The sequence below is a fragment of the Nannospalax galili genome, unplaced genomic scaffold, assembly GCF_000622305.1.
Source record: "Nannospalax galili isolate Female #2095 unplaced genomic scaffold, S.galili_v1.0 scaffold829, whole genome shotgun sequence".
NCBI lineage: Eukaryota > Metazoa > Chordata > Mammalia > Rodentia > Spalacidae > Nannospalax > Nannospalax galili.
In genome coordinates this window covers 4,019,023-4,030,969 of record NW_008360329.1, presented here as the reverse complement: position 1 = coordinate 4,030,969, position 11,947 = coordinate 4,019,023, and the positions used below count along the sequence as shown (strand labels likewise).

General features: G+C 41.9%; 1 long non-coding RNA gene across 1 annotated transcript in view; it reads left to right on the top strand.

Annotated features, from left to right (window-relative positions):
• LOC103727953 overlaps positions 1 to 6,162 on the top strand; it is a 22,215-nt gene extending 16,053 nt beyond the window's left edge. Inside the window, exons 3-5 of the long non-coding RNA XR_001872268.2 lie at positions 678 to 718; positions 4,924 to 5,057; positions 5,856 to 6,162. This is a non-coding gene — a long non-coding RNA (uncharacterized LOC103727953). The remainder of the gene's footprint in view (positions 1 to 677; positions 719 to 4,923; positions 5,058 to 5,855) is intronic.
• Positions 6,163 to 11,947: the final 5,785 nt, after the last annotated feature.

Genomic DNA, 11,947 nt, shown 5'->3' with positions numbered 1-11,947 from the left:
AAGTGCATACTCATTTATCACTCATTCCACTTCTGGAACTGACCTTAAGGCAAGAATCCAAGGACATGTGGTGCTTTCTGTACCAAGGTCAGCAGCACTGCATTTAAAGAGTAAGACAGGATGGCATCAGGCATAGCCTGATAGAATATCCATAAATTTTAGAAAGTCAAAAAATAGAGAAAGCAAGAGGCTCCCTTTGTCTCTTCTCTCAAGCCATTTCTCCATCCAAAGGTCATGTGCAGCCTATACTCAGTCTCATCTACCCATTGGAAGTCACACTATACATTTATAGCACATTTTGTGGGGTTTTGTTTTAAACGCAAATGAAATCACACTATAAAGAATACTTTGCAACTTGTGCCTTCTACTTAAACACGGGTGCTTTCTCTTTTTAGTGACTGCATAGTGGTTTACACACTGCCAAAGGCTTCTTTATAAACCATTCCCCTTCTGATAAACCCAAAATGTGTTCATTGGGATGGTCCCCCCTTATCTATTCAGGGTGCTTTTAGTTCTGCTTTCTCCAAAAGGCATATCCTTCTGTCAGCCTTATTTTTCTGCCTATAGGCTGACAGGGCATTGGAGCAGCCAAACACAAGACTACTGTTTTTTTACATGACTAAAGACTGGTGATTTTCTTTCTATTTCTGTTAATCATTTTATTTATATGTTTTCAGGTTTTGTGTGAAAAGACAAGAAATTCAGAATATAAGAAAAGGTACAAAAAATCTTTCTTCAGTAAAATAATACTCTAATTGTACTTTGAAGGAAGTGTTTTCTGTCAATTTAAAAATTTAGAGGAAAAAGTCATGCCACATATAATACATAAAAATACCATTTTATCTGAAAGATTACATTGTTTTAAGAAAATGAAAAGATGGTACATTAGGATAGTAGACTTCAAAAATGTCATTCTCATAGCAAATGCTAAACAGATTTGGGGAAATAAATGAGCTTGTTCTTTGTTTATTTCCCTTATAATTTTGTATGGTGTTTTGTGGAGTACTGGATACACAGTCTTTCTGCAGAGCCCAGGCTAGGCTTCAATTTGTGATTCTCTTGTCTCAAGACTGGTGATTTTATAGAATCCTGGGCATTTCACATCAATGAAGTAGGAACTGGGGCTCTGCACCAGGTGCTTCTTGTTTCCACTTCTCTCTTGGAGAGGGATGAAGGAGAACCTTTGTGAGAGGCATGTTCTCATAGGGAGGTCTTCAGAAAGAGAAGAGAATACTTACATTCTTTTTACTATTTTGCTATTAAAGCCAATTCTGCAATGTCATTTCTTTGGGTTCATACAATATCCCTCTAGGATGAATATCTATCTAAAAGTAGAATTTCTGACTTCAAATGACAGTGCATTTTGGAATTATGATACTATAACAGGATAAATGTGATGGAGATGCCACAATGAGGTGATGCCTGAACAAAAACAGCCTGACCCTTAGAGTCGTTTAAACCAAAAGTGGAGTGAGTTTGATCTGTTCTTAGAATTTATTCCTTCTGATTTCTCTGAGAATTGTTCGTCCAACCAAAGGCATACTCTCTTTCTTTCAACTACATCTAGCAGGACATGGAAAAGAAATAAGGAACCTTGTCTTATCAGGGAAGGATTTTCCTTTTCAGACCCTCTACTGACCCAGAACATACAAAACCACCAACAGGTGTTTTCAATCAATCCCACCTGTTTTGCAACATAAACTGGGGTTAATTCATTGCTTTCGCTGTTGCTGCTTTTTTTTATAACACACACACACACACACACACACACACACACACACACGTGCATTATTCTGGGTCGGAGCAAGAAAGGATCATGAGAAATAGGAAGCATAGTTTAAGACTAGAACTATGTGTTTGACTTAGCTTGTAAAAACTGATTACAAGGGGAGCCCAGTCTAGTATGATTGTTTATATTTTTTTTCCTAAAGGCTAGCTAAATTTAAATAAGCTATAGTTTGTTGTGCCCATTGTTGTTAGGCTTTAAAGCTGGGGTTGGACCATTGACTGATTTTCTTCCTTAGTAGCTTGCATAGCATTCTCCCAAACTGGTCTCACACAGAGAACAAGTGTCTGAGAGATGCCCAGTCCTAAGTGACACATCTACAATGGAACCTCTACACCTAAGGTTCATGGAACATAGCAGAAGAGGGAGTAGAGAGAATATTAATGCATCTCTCAACTATCACCAGCAAAGCTTCCTCAGGCAACAGAGTGCAATGCACACAGAAGGCACAACTGGCCATGGCTCAGGGATCATTGCTGAAGAGGGGGCAGAAAGATTGTAAGAGCCAGGGTTGATCCATGATCATAAGGAAATGGAGTCTTCTAGGCCTCTAGGAACTAGCTCATATGAACTTACAGCAATGGTGACATCATGCACAAGACACATGCAAACTTAATCAGACTAAAACCCAGCAGGGAACAGGGGAAATGGGCAGCAGGCACCAACTTAGCCAAGGAACTATTGAGAGTTGATTACTGTTGGGTGAGGGAGAGTTAATCTACTTTAAGGGAGAGACTCTAGATAGGCTGACTAGACTCCAGTGGATGAACTTGCACTGAGGGACATCTGGGTACACAAATTCGACTCGATAGGCCTTAACACATAAATTATAAAAATTAAAAAGAAGGAATTATTTAATAAATAAGAAAGGGTGAAATGTTGGGAGCTTTACTATCATAAGCACGGCCATTGCTACATTAAGTCAAGGCAAGCTGACACAACCTAATGTAGCAATGGCTGTGCTTATGATAGTAAAGCTCCCAACAAACATATATGACAGAATGCATGAAATCAGGTGGTGGGGGGATATGGGGAAGTGTGGATGGGGGGGTATAAAAATGATTAAGATGTTTTGTATGAAATGTACAAAAATTCAATAAAAATATACTAAAAAAAGCTGATTATACAGTAGGAAGGCAGAATGAGTAGTGTTAAATGATCTCAAAACCTAAGATTAACTTAGGTCACAAGGTCAGGTAAAATTCCCATTTGTAAGAGAAGTCATTCCCAGATAAGTCATGCCCACAGATTAAATATGCATTACAATAAACAGGTTCAACAGTATATCCCTATGAGTACCCATTTACCCATATCCTTAATAACACTGAATATCATCCAAGCCTTAAAATTTTTGCCAGTCTGGTAGGCAAATATTATATCTAATTTTTAATTAAGAGATTAATGCTAGGCTTAATGTTGAAAATAGTTTCTATTTTTTACTTACACTTTTTTTCTTTTATAAAAAGTATATGCACACATATGTGCTGAGGTCAGAGGACAACTTTAGGCATCATCCTCAGAAACAATGTACACCTCATTTGAGACAAGGCCTCTCATTGGCCTGGAGTTCACCCATCAGGCCAGTCTGGCCGGGGAGCTCAAGAGATCCTCTATATCTGGCATTTTCATGTGGGTTCTGGGGATTGAACTAAGTTCCTCATGCTTGCAAGGCAATTGCTTTACCAATTGAGCTATTCCACCCCCTACCCCCTTTTTTAAAAAAAGAGATGAGGTCTTGAAAGCTATTGTGGTGCTCGCTTGCAATTCCAGCACATACTCCAGAGGTAGAAGCAGGAATATCAGGAGTTCGAAGGCATCATCTGGTACATATTGAGTTTGAGGCCAACCTGGATTACATGAGAGCCTTTCTCAGAGAGAGAGAGAGAGAGAGAGAGAGAGAGAGAGAGAGAGAGAGAGAGAGAGAGAAAGAGAACTATATTTCTTAGGCTGGTCTTGAACTCCTTGTGAGAAATGATCCCCCTGCCTCAGCTTTCTGAGGAGCTAGGACTACAGATATACATGAACTCGCCTTTTATTTTAAAACTTTTTAATTGTGTCATTAGTGATAAAGCTTAAAGTTTTTTTGTGGTCAAGCTTACCAAACTTTTGCTCTGACCCTGACTTGATAGCAAGTTTTAAATGGTTGTCATTTCTTAGAGAGTATAAAAATATCCATGTACATTTTCTACCAAAGTGTTCATGCTTTTCATGCCTCCCCCCGCCCCCGTGCTAGCTCTAGTATGTATAAGTTATATAGTCCTGTGTGAGAGAAAAGCTATTACTGTAAAGTTAGGTGAAAAAAGTTACATGACCAATTATGTGAAACAACAAAAGATGGTGCATAGAAATGAAAACCAACCTAGAAAAGCATGCCATTGTCTTTGGATAGGGAGATCACTCGTGACTTTTGTCCTAACTTCATGCTTCATATTTTAGATAGTCCATAACACATGATAGAATTATCTGCTCTTCTGTCCAGTAAAATAACCAGGACTTTCCTCTTTATGTGGTTTGGCGATGGTCACCTACCACCACATTCCACATGCGGCCACAAGTGTGGGCCTGTGATACAGATGAGCCGACCGATAGCCTTGCAATGCTGCTCTAACTGCTACAGTTATCAGAGCTTCCCTGCCCCTGGTCACAAGGCTGAGTGTTTGGTCCCAGTTTTCCATGAACCCTGTTTCAGTCAGTTAGATAATAAAACAAGTCACATACCTGTGCATTCAGAGGCAAAGCAGAAACTCAAAGGGCCACATGCCACCCTAGCCTCTACAGTCTCCCCAAGATCAGGCCCGTCTGTGACTGAGTTTCTTGAACTGCTAAATCTACTCTCTGGCTTTTCTTTGCTGTGAGTAGGATTTCAGTCATGGTACCAGAAATGTCCTGTGTGAAAATATTGATAGGAAAAGGAAAATAAACAGGCTTTGGAAATATGAGAATGTCTCTAATACTTACAAATCTTGGACTGAGAAGTGTGTATAATTTGCAGCAAAGGAGGCTAATACAAATGATATCATGTACAAACTACTTGATGTGTACACACACCAGGCATCTTAATACTGAACAATCTAGCAAAATAAGATCATAACCAACAAAATCATAATTTCTCAATTTCTGTATTCCCTACTAAAAAGTGATGTTCCTAGGAACAGAGGTGACACCTGGATTTGCCTTAGATGACGCACAGCGAGCAAATATTTGTTGGTATACATACTGGACTCTGTGAGGGTGAAAAGTGGGCAACTGGCTTCATCTGAACATTTTTCAGGTTGGTGTCTTCTGTGAAATTCAAGAGATCAAGGACTTAGGGAGTTCATCTCCGTCACCTTTGAATCATGAACTCTTCAGAGAGTAGAGGACCTTAATCACTGTCACATGCAGAGTATAAGTCAGGTTTCTGGAATCCCAGTTGTTTTTTCTAGAGTCAGTATGGGAAAACTCAACAGATGAGGAAACAACAAACACAAAAATCACACACACACACACCAGAATTGCAAACATGTGGAAGGAGGGAGAATAAAGCTCTCGTTTTTATATTCACTTAAAAAAAAATCCAAGTCATTGGGAGGCATTGTATAGAACCATAGGGAAGTACACTGTGTTGTTAAAAGTGGTTTAAATTAATCGTTCACTGAAGAGTGTCAGGTGCAGCCATGAGCTTGAGTCAGCCAGTCTTTCAGCAAAGGTTGTAACAGATGAGCCCTGCTCTTACCCTTCATCTATTTTTCATACAGTGTGGTGACAGTTATCACCCGAATTCATTTTTCAGTTTCCCAGAAGTGTAGAAAGTCAAACCTAATCTTACTTTCATAACCTTTGTAAAGGGCAAAATGTTACTTTTAGTTTAAAAATACTTTTTAAAAGGAGCTACCACTCTAAAAAAATAATCTATTTAAGGTTGATAAGTCCATCAAAGATCTGTTACTGGTGGGTGAAAGTTTGTGGTGCTTCTCTGTGTTGTGGTTTATACTTTATGATTTGGGGACCATGTTTTCTATTTTTCTGAATCTTAAAAAATTTTAACATAATGTCAAACTAAGCCTTATCTTTTTCAATCATTTTTTAGGTACATGTAAAAATACTTCATCTGTGGAGCCCCAAAGTTAAAGATTTAAGAATCACTGTGGATCAGAAGAAACCAGAAAAGTGATGGTCAATTGTCAGTGATTATAGAGCTATGAGTGACACTTGCTCCAAGGCCCACCTTGTCTCTGCTGATCAGCACTGTCAACCAGCATAGCCAGAGCAGACCAGACAGCAGAAGGGAGCAATTTCTACCTACAGGAAGGAGATCAGGTCCATTGTATATGTCTTGATTTATTTCATGTTGTGTTCCATGTCCTTCTTAAGTTTTTTAAAAAATTTTATTTTTATTTTATGTGTATGCGTGTATTGCCTGCATGTAGGTAAGTGCATCTGTGTCATGCAATGCCTGCGGAGGACAGATAAAGCAGTCAGATCCCCTGGAACTGGAGTTACAGACAGTTGTTAGCTGCCATGTGGGTGCTGGGAATCGAATCCAGGTCTTCTGCAAGAACAGTGTTCTTAACCGCTGAGCCATCTCTCCAGCCCCCTTAAGTTTTTAAAATTTTGAGTATGTTTTTCCTGCAGTGCCTCCAGAGGCCAGAAGAGGGTGTTAGATTCCCTGGAATGGGAGTTATGGATGGTTCTCAGCTACCCTATGGGTGCTGTGAATGAAACACAAGTCATCTACAAGAGAGATCAATGCTCTTAATCACTGAGCCATCTCTCCAGCCCCTAAACTTTGTTTTGATATAAACAAATACACATTTCTTTACTTTGTGTGTCTGTGTATAGACGGGATCTCCCTATGTAGCCCAGCAGACTGACCTTAAACTTGTGATCCTTTGATCTTTTTTTTTTTTTGATCTTTTTGAGACAGGGTCTCCCTGTAGCCCCAGCTGTGCTGGATCTCACTATGTAGACCAGGCTGGCCTTGAACTCACAGATGTCCATCTGGCTCTGCCTCCCGAGTGCTAGGATTAAAGGTGCATGCTAACATGCCTGCCCGATCCTCTGATCTTTATAAGCCTCCGTACTGCTGGGATTTTAGGCATGTACCACGATGCCTATCCGCACCATTTCTTTACAGCAAACCTCCATCACCTTCTAGTGCCTCTTTTATTTTTTATCTAGGGCTTATTGCATCTATAAAACCATGTTCACTTATTTTTCTTCACTGTTGTCTAGTCTCCACAAAGAGGGCTCCATACTTCCTGTGCATACCAGTTCTAAGAGTAAGGCCTGGGGCTGGGTGTGGTGTTACAATGTCCATCTCCTAGAACTGTGCAGATGGAACTGTCTTATTGAAACCCTGTCTCTGGAACTGTGTCCTAGAGCCTGGCCTCACCCATGATTTTATTCAAAATGAATTGCGAAGTACAAATTTGGTTCTGCTCTGATCTTAACAGACCATCCTGCTTTTTCTTTTTTAAAAAATATTTTATTTTTATTTTATGTGTATGTGTGTATTGCCTGCATGTAGGTAAATGCACCCATGTTGTGCAATGCCTGCAGAGGGCAGAAGAGGCTGTCGGATCCCTGGAACCAGAGTTACAGTTATTAGCTACCATGTGGGTTCTGGGATTCGAACCTGGGTCTTCTGCAAGAGCAGCCAATGTTCTTAACTGCTGAGCCATCTCTCCAGCCCCCATCCTGCCTTCTCATCCTTAGTTCTAGAATATCTCATTCACCCAAGGTCACATGTCCTTCCCAGTCTCCATTATGAGCAATGGAGATGGGGTGCTGCCTTTTAGCGCTTTGATATATTAATTCTCAAGCACACCCACATTCATTTATTCATTCATTTTCTTTTTTGATGGCGTACCAAACTGAGGTTGCCTAAGAAATAAGATCAGATGCCCAGGTCACAAAACACAAGAGCACATGGTTTTGCTGGGGTTAGTTTAAAATCACTAGTTCAGATTATGTCCATTTATAAAAGTTGTTCCCACAGCTGGGCAGTACAAGTGCTTGCTTTCCAAGCTGGAGGACCTGAGTTTTGATACAGGAGAGAAACAGGGTCCCCTTTTAGGGTCCTTAGTCTTATTCATAAAAGAAATTTAAGAATAGATTCAATGGAAGCTTTAGGACAATTTTATTAGAATTTAAGGAAAAATCCTCAGGGAAGGTAAGTAAATCTCAGCAGCTGCCTTGAGAAGAATGGAGGGAGAGGGGAAAAAAGCCATGAAGCCATGTGGGTTTAGAGACTGCATGGAGGTAAGACAGACACATGGTGGACCAGCAGCCACATGGTGGGGTGGAGAAGGGAGCTTCAGAGAAAAAGTAAATACAAGGTGTTGGGGCAGCTCAAAGCTTTAGGGAAAGCATGGTTAAAAAGAGATATGAAGAAAAGGAGAGGCTATGCTTTTCTGAAGAATTCAGGAGGCAGACAGCTCATGTCTGTGACAGGCCAGTGTACAAGAACCTCACTAAGAGGTGGGGATTCGAGGCAGGAAAAGTCCACCATCTCATTAACACACTAGGTATTCTGCCCATCTCTCCAGCATAAGATAAGGTAAACCCACCCTCCTAGGGGTGGTCCCATGACCAGGCAAAACCAGATCTTTATCCGGGCCAGAGATTCTTATATTCTTGACTAGTTTAAAAAAAAATTTTTTTTTTTTTTTTTTTTCGCTACTGTAACAGTTTGAGCACAAAAACCAAGGGGGAAAAAGCTAGGTGTAGGCCAGGGAAATAGTTCAGCAGGCAAAGATACTAGTCAAGCATTTCTGATCACCTAAGTTCAATCCCCAGAACCCATGGAACCCATATTAAAAGCTGGATGTGGTGGTGTGCATCTGTTACTCCAGCGCTCATTCTGTGAGATGGGAAGGCAGATACAGAAGAGTCACCTTGAAGCTTAGGGGCCAGCGTGCCTGAACGCATGCAGAACGGCAGAAACAATAAGGGGGACCCTGCTTCAACAAGGTGAAAGATGGAACTGGCTTCTCAAAGTTGTCCTCTCACCTCCATATGTGCAGCATGGCACATGCAGACACACAAAATAGATTGAAAAAGAAAATGTCACGTATGGTGCTGCGTGTTTTATTACCAGTACCGGGAGGTGAAGACAGGAGGATTCTTCAGCTTGCTGGCCAGCTCAGACGAGCCTAATTGATGAGCCCCAAGTCAATGAGAGACCTTGTATCAAAAATCAAGACAGAAGGTTTCCGAGCAATGATATCTGAGGTTGTCCTCTGGCCTCCATGTGCACATATGGACACATAAACACAACTATAATTTGCTAGTTATTGACATTTCTGAGCTTAAGAGAGTACTCTTATTTTTCCAAGAGCATCTTTAGTATAAAGAGCCTTTATAAAAGACTCTGAATTCCTAATGGAATATTTACACATAAAAAGTTCAGAAAAAAAAAAAAAGCCCAAATCTGTCTGAATGGGGTTTAAAAACCATCAATCCAGCAAGTAGGGAGGATAAGACAGGAAGAGAAAGAGGAGACATGAATAGTGCCTAAAAAAAAAAAAAAAAAAAAAAAAAAAAGAAAACCATCAATCCCATGGTAGTGTCTGGAGCTGGAGTTCGGGGGAGGGGAGGGTGTGTGGTTGAGAAATTTTCTCCTTTGATATCAGAAGTGATGACAGCACTCTTCTAAGCTGATTATATATGTTAACTCAGCCCACAAAATAATTTAGATAGGATCTACTCTTACCCTTTCTTCATAGATGAAGAAAATGAGGCAGAGAGAGAGAGAGAGAGAGAGAGAGAGAGAGAGAGAGAGAGAGAGAATGGGAAAGAGCTGGAATTCAGACCCAGGCGTTTTGAGGCCATAAGCTAACTACTAGTCTAAGGGATCTTACACATTATTATGTTGGAGGAAGTCTTTCCTTATAGGGCTCCAATGACAAATCAAAGTAGGATTTCCACTTTGGGGAACCAATGAACTTATTGGACTCCAAGAGTATGAGAGAGGAAGAAGAGTGTGGTGTCACATGCCTCTAGTCATAGCACTCAGGAGGCAGAGACAGGTGGATCTCTGTGAGTTCAAGAACAGCCTGTCTACATAGTGAGTTCCAGGCCAGTTAGGGCTATAGACTCTGTCTCAAAAAGACAAAAAAAAAAAAAAAGTATGAGGGGTTACTTACAGGAGTGTGTGATCCCCCAAAGCAGCCACACCTTCAGAAAGCCTCCAGCCAGCATGAATTATAACTTACCCAAAGCCATGTAGATGGAGTGCCCCCTTTTGTTAGCATTCCACACTCTATTGGCATCTCCACTAGGAGGCCACACACAACTGGGGTGGAATTACATACAAAAGGCTGGGAGGTAGGGGCTGGAGAGATGGCTCAGTGGTTAAGAGCACTGACTGTTCTTACAGAGGACCCTGGTTCCATTTCCATTCAACACCTTCTCACTTTGTGCACAACATGGGTGCGCTTACAAATATACAGGCAGTACACTCATATATATATTTTTAAAAGAGGCTGGGAGGTGTGGAGGGAGCAGCAGGAATCTCAGGTGCCAGTCCAATTACCCTCCCCACCCCTCCTTTTACTACAGTCAACAAGCCTACCTGATGTGCACGTGGGCGCCAGTGTAATGAGGGTAACAGCTGTTAGATTCCAAGGGTATGTTCTCTTCTGCTGACCCCTGGGCCACCTGCCCACCTCTTGCCCCGTGACCTGTATGCTTAGCTGCCTCTCTCCAAATAGTCTTCCCAAACTACCAAGCTAGTTTCCACCCATCTGGTGTAGTGCTTATTCTTGGCCATACTCACTGAGATAATTTGCTCCCTTCTCCAGGCCTTGATCAGAGACACACCCATCAATCACAATGCCCCAACTATTGGCTCTTTCTAACTTCCTGAGCAGGATATTTACAAATTAAAAGTTCACAAGAATCAGTGCTGAATGGAATGGGGTCTGGAGAAGATGAATCCTGGGGTGGTATCTGAAGAGGGGCACAGGAAGGTGTGTGGCATCTGACCTCCAGTTTTTACTGTAGTGACATTGTCAGAGTTTTAGGAAAGGAAGGGTAATTCCAAAGGCATCTCAAAAAGAACTTGTGGGCCAGTGCCTCAGGGGATGAGGGTGAGTAGAGTGGAAATATTACCACTATTTTGGGAGTGAAAGATTATAATGAGTGTCATTAGCTAACATAGGTATTATCAGGAAGGTAATCAGATGGGGGGACGACAGAGTTGATTTTAGAATCTTTGTCATCATCCCTCTTCAGCAGTTGGAAGACACTGTAAGTAAGCATTTAATGGGACCTGGCCACGTGGTTACACTGCATATGACATCAAACGGCCAAAAACAATGGCTGAGCATGAGGACACCGTTTCCTCATACCTGCTGAAAAAGGTCCTCTGCAGCCCCTGTCAAAACCAAAACAAAAAACAACCACTACCACAAAACCAAAAACAACAACAACAAAGCCCACCTAGATTTAAGGGCTTGATTTGAATGCAGAAGCCAGGATCTCTACAGCTTAATCCCAAACAATGCTAAACAAGTATTTCTCTGTCACAAGTCCTCAGAAGGTGACCGAGTCATTCGTTTCATGACGTGGCAAACGGACCTTGTGCTCATTCCTTACATAGTATTATGTTTTGAAATAACAATCTTGACTTTTGGAATTCTATCGATATCACCACGTAGGTCCACGGGTGACAGATGTTTGAAAACGTTCTAAGGCCTAGGTAGCACAAAGCCAAGAACCCAGTAAGCAAAGTCTGCAATGGGGTCTGGTAGATGAATTGTTACAGGAGTTCCAATGACTGATGGCTCACGTTGGGAACTGACCCCAAACCTTGAATCTGCACACGTCCCTCCCCGGACTCCACTGTGACAGCAACTGGAAAGCTACTTCCAGCATATCTCACTTAACTCCTTCTGGCAAAAATCTGCACTCTTCCCACCGGAGGGAGTCGTGGGCGCCGGGGGCAAACGGTGGCCTCGGCGTCAGGGCCAAGTGCTTGGGAGCCGGCAGATTTTCAGAGAGCGTGGGTCGGGGGAATAAATCCAGTCCGGGTTTTGTGTTAACGGGGGACCGGGAGGGCTGCGAGGTCTGGCGGGGGAAGAGGGGGTAGCGGCGGTGGAAAGACACCACACAAACAGCTCGCGCCCGGGACCGGCGGTAGGCCCGGAGCGCGCGGGCGCAGCGGCCCAGAGAGGC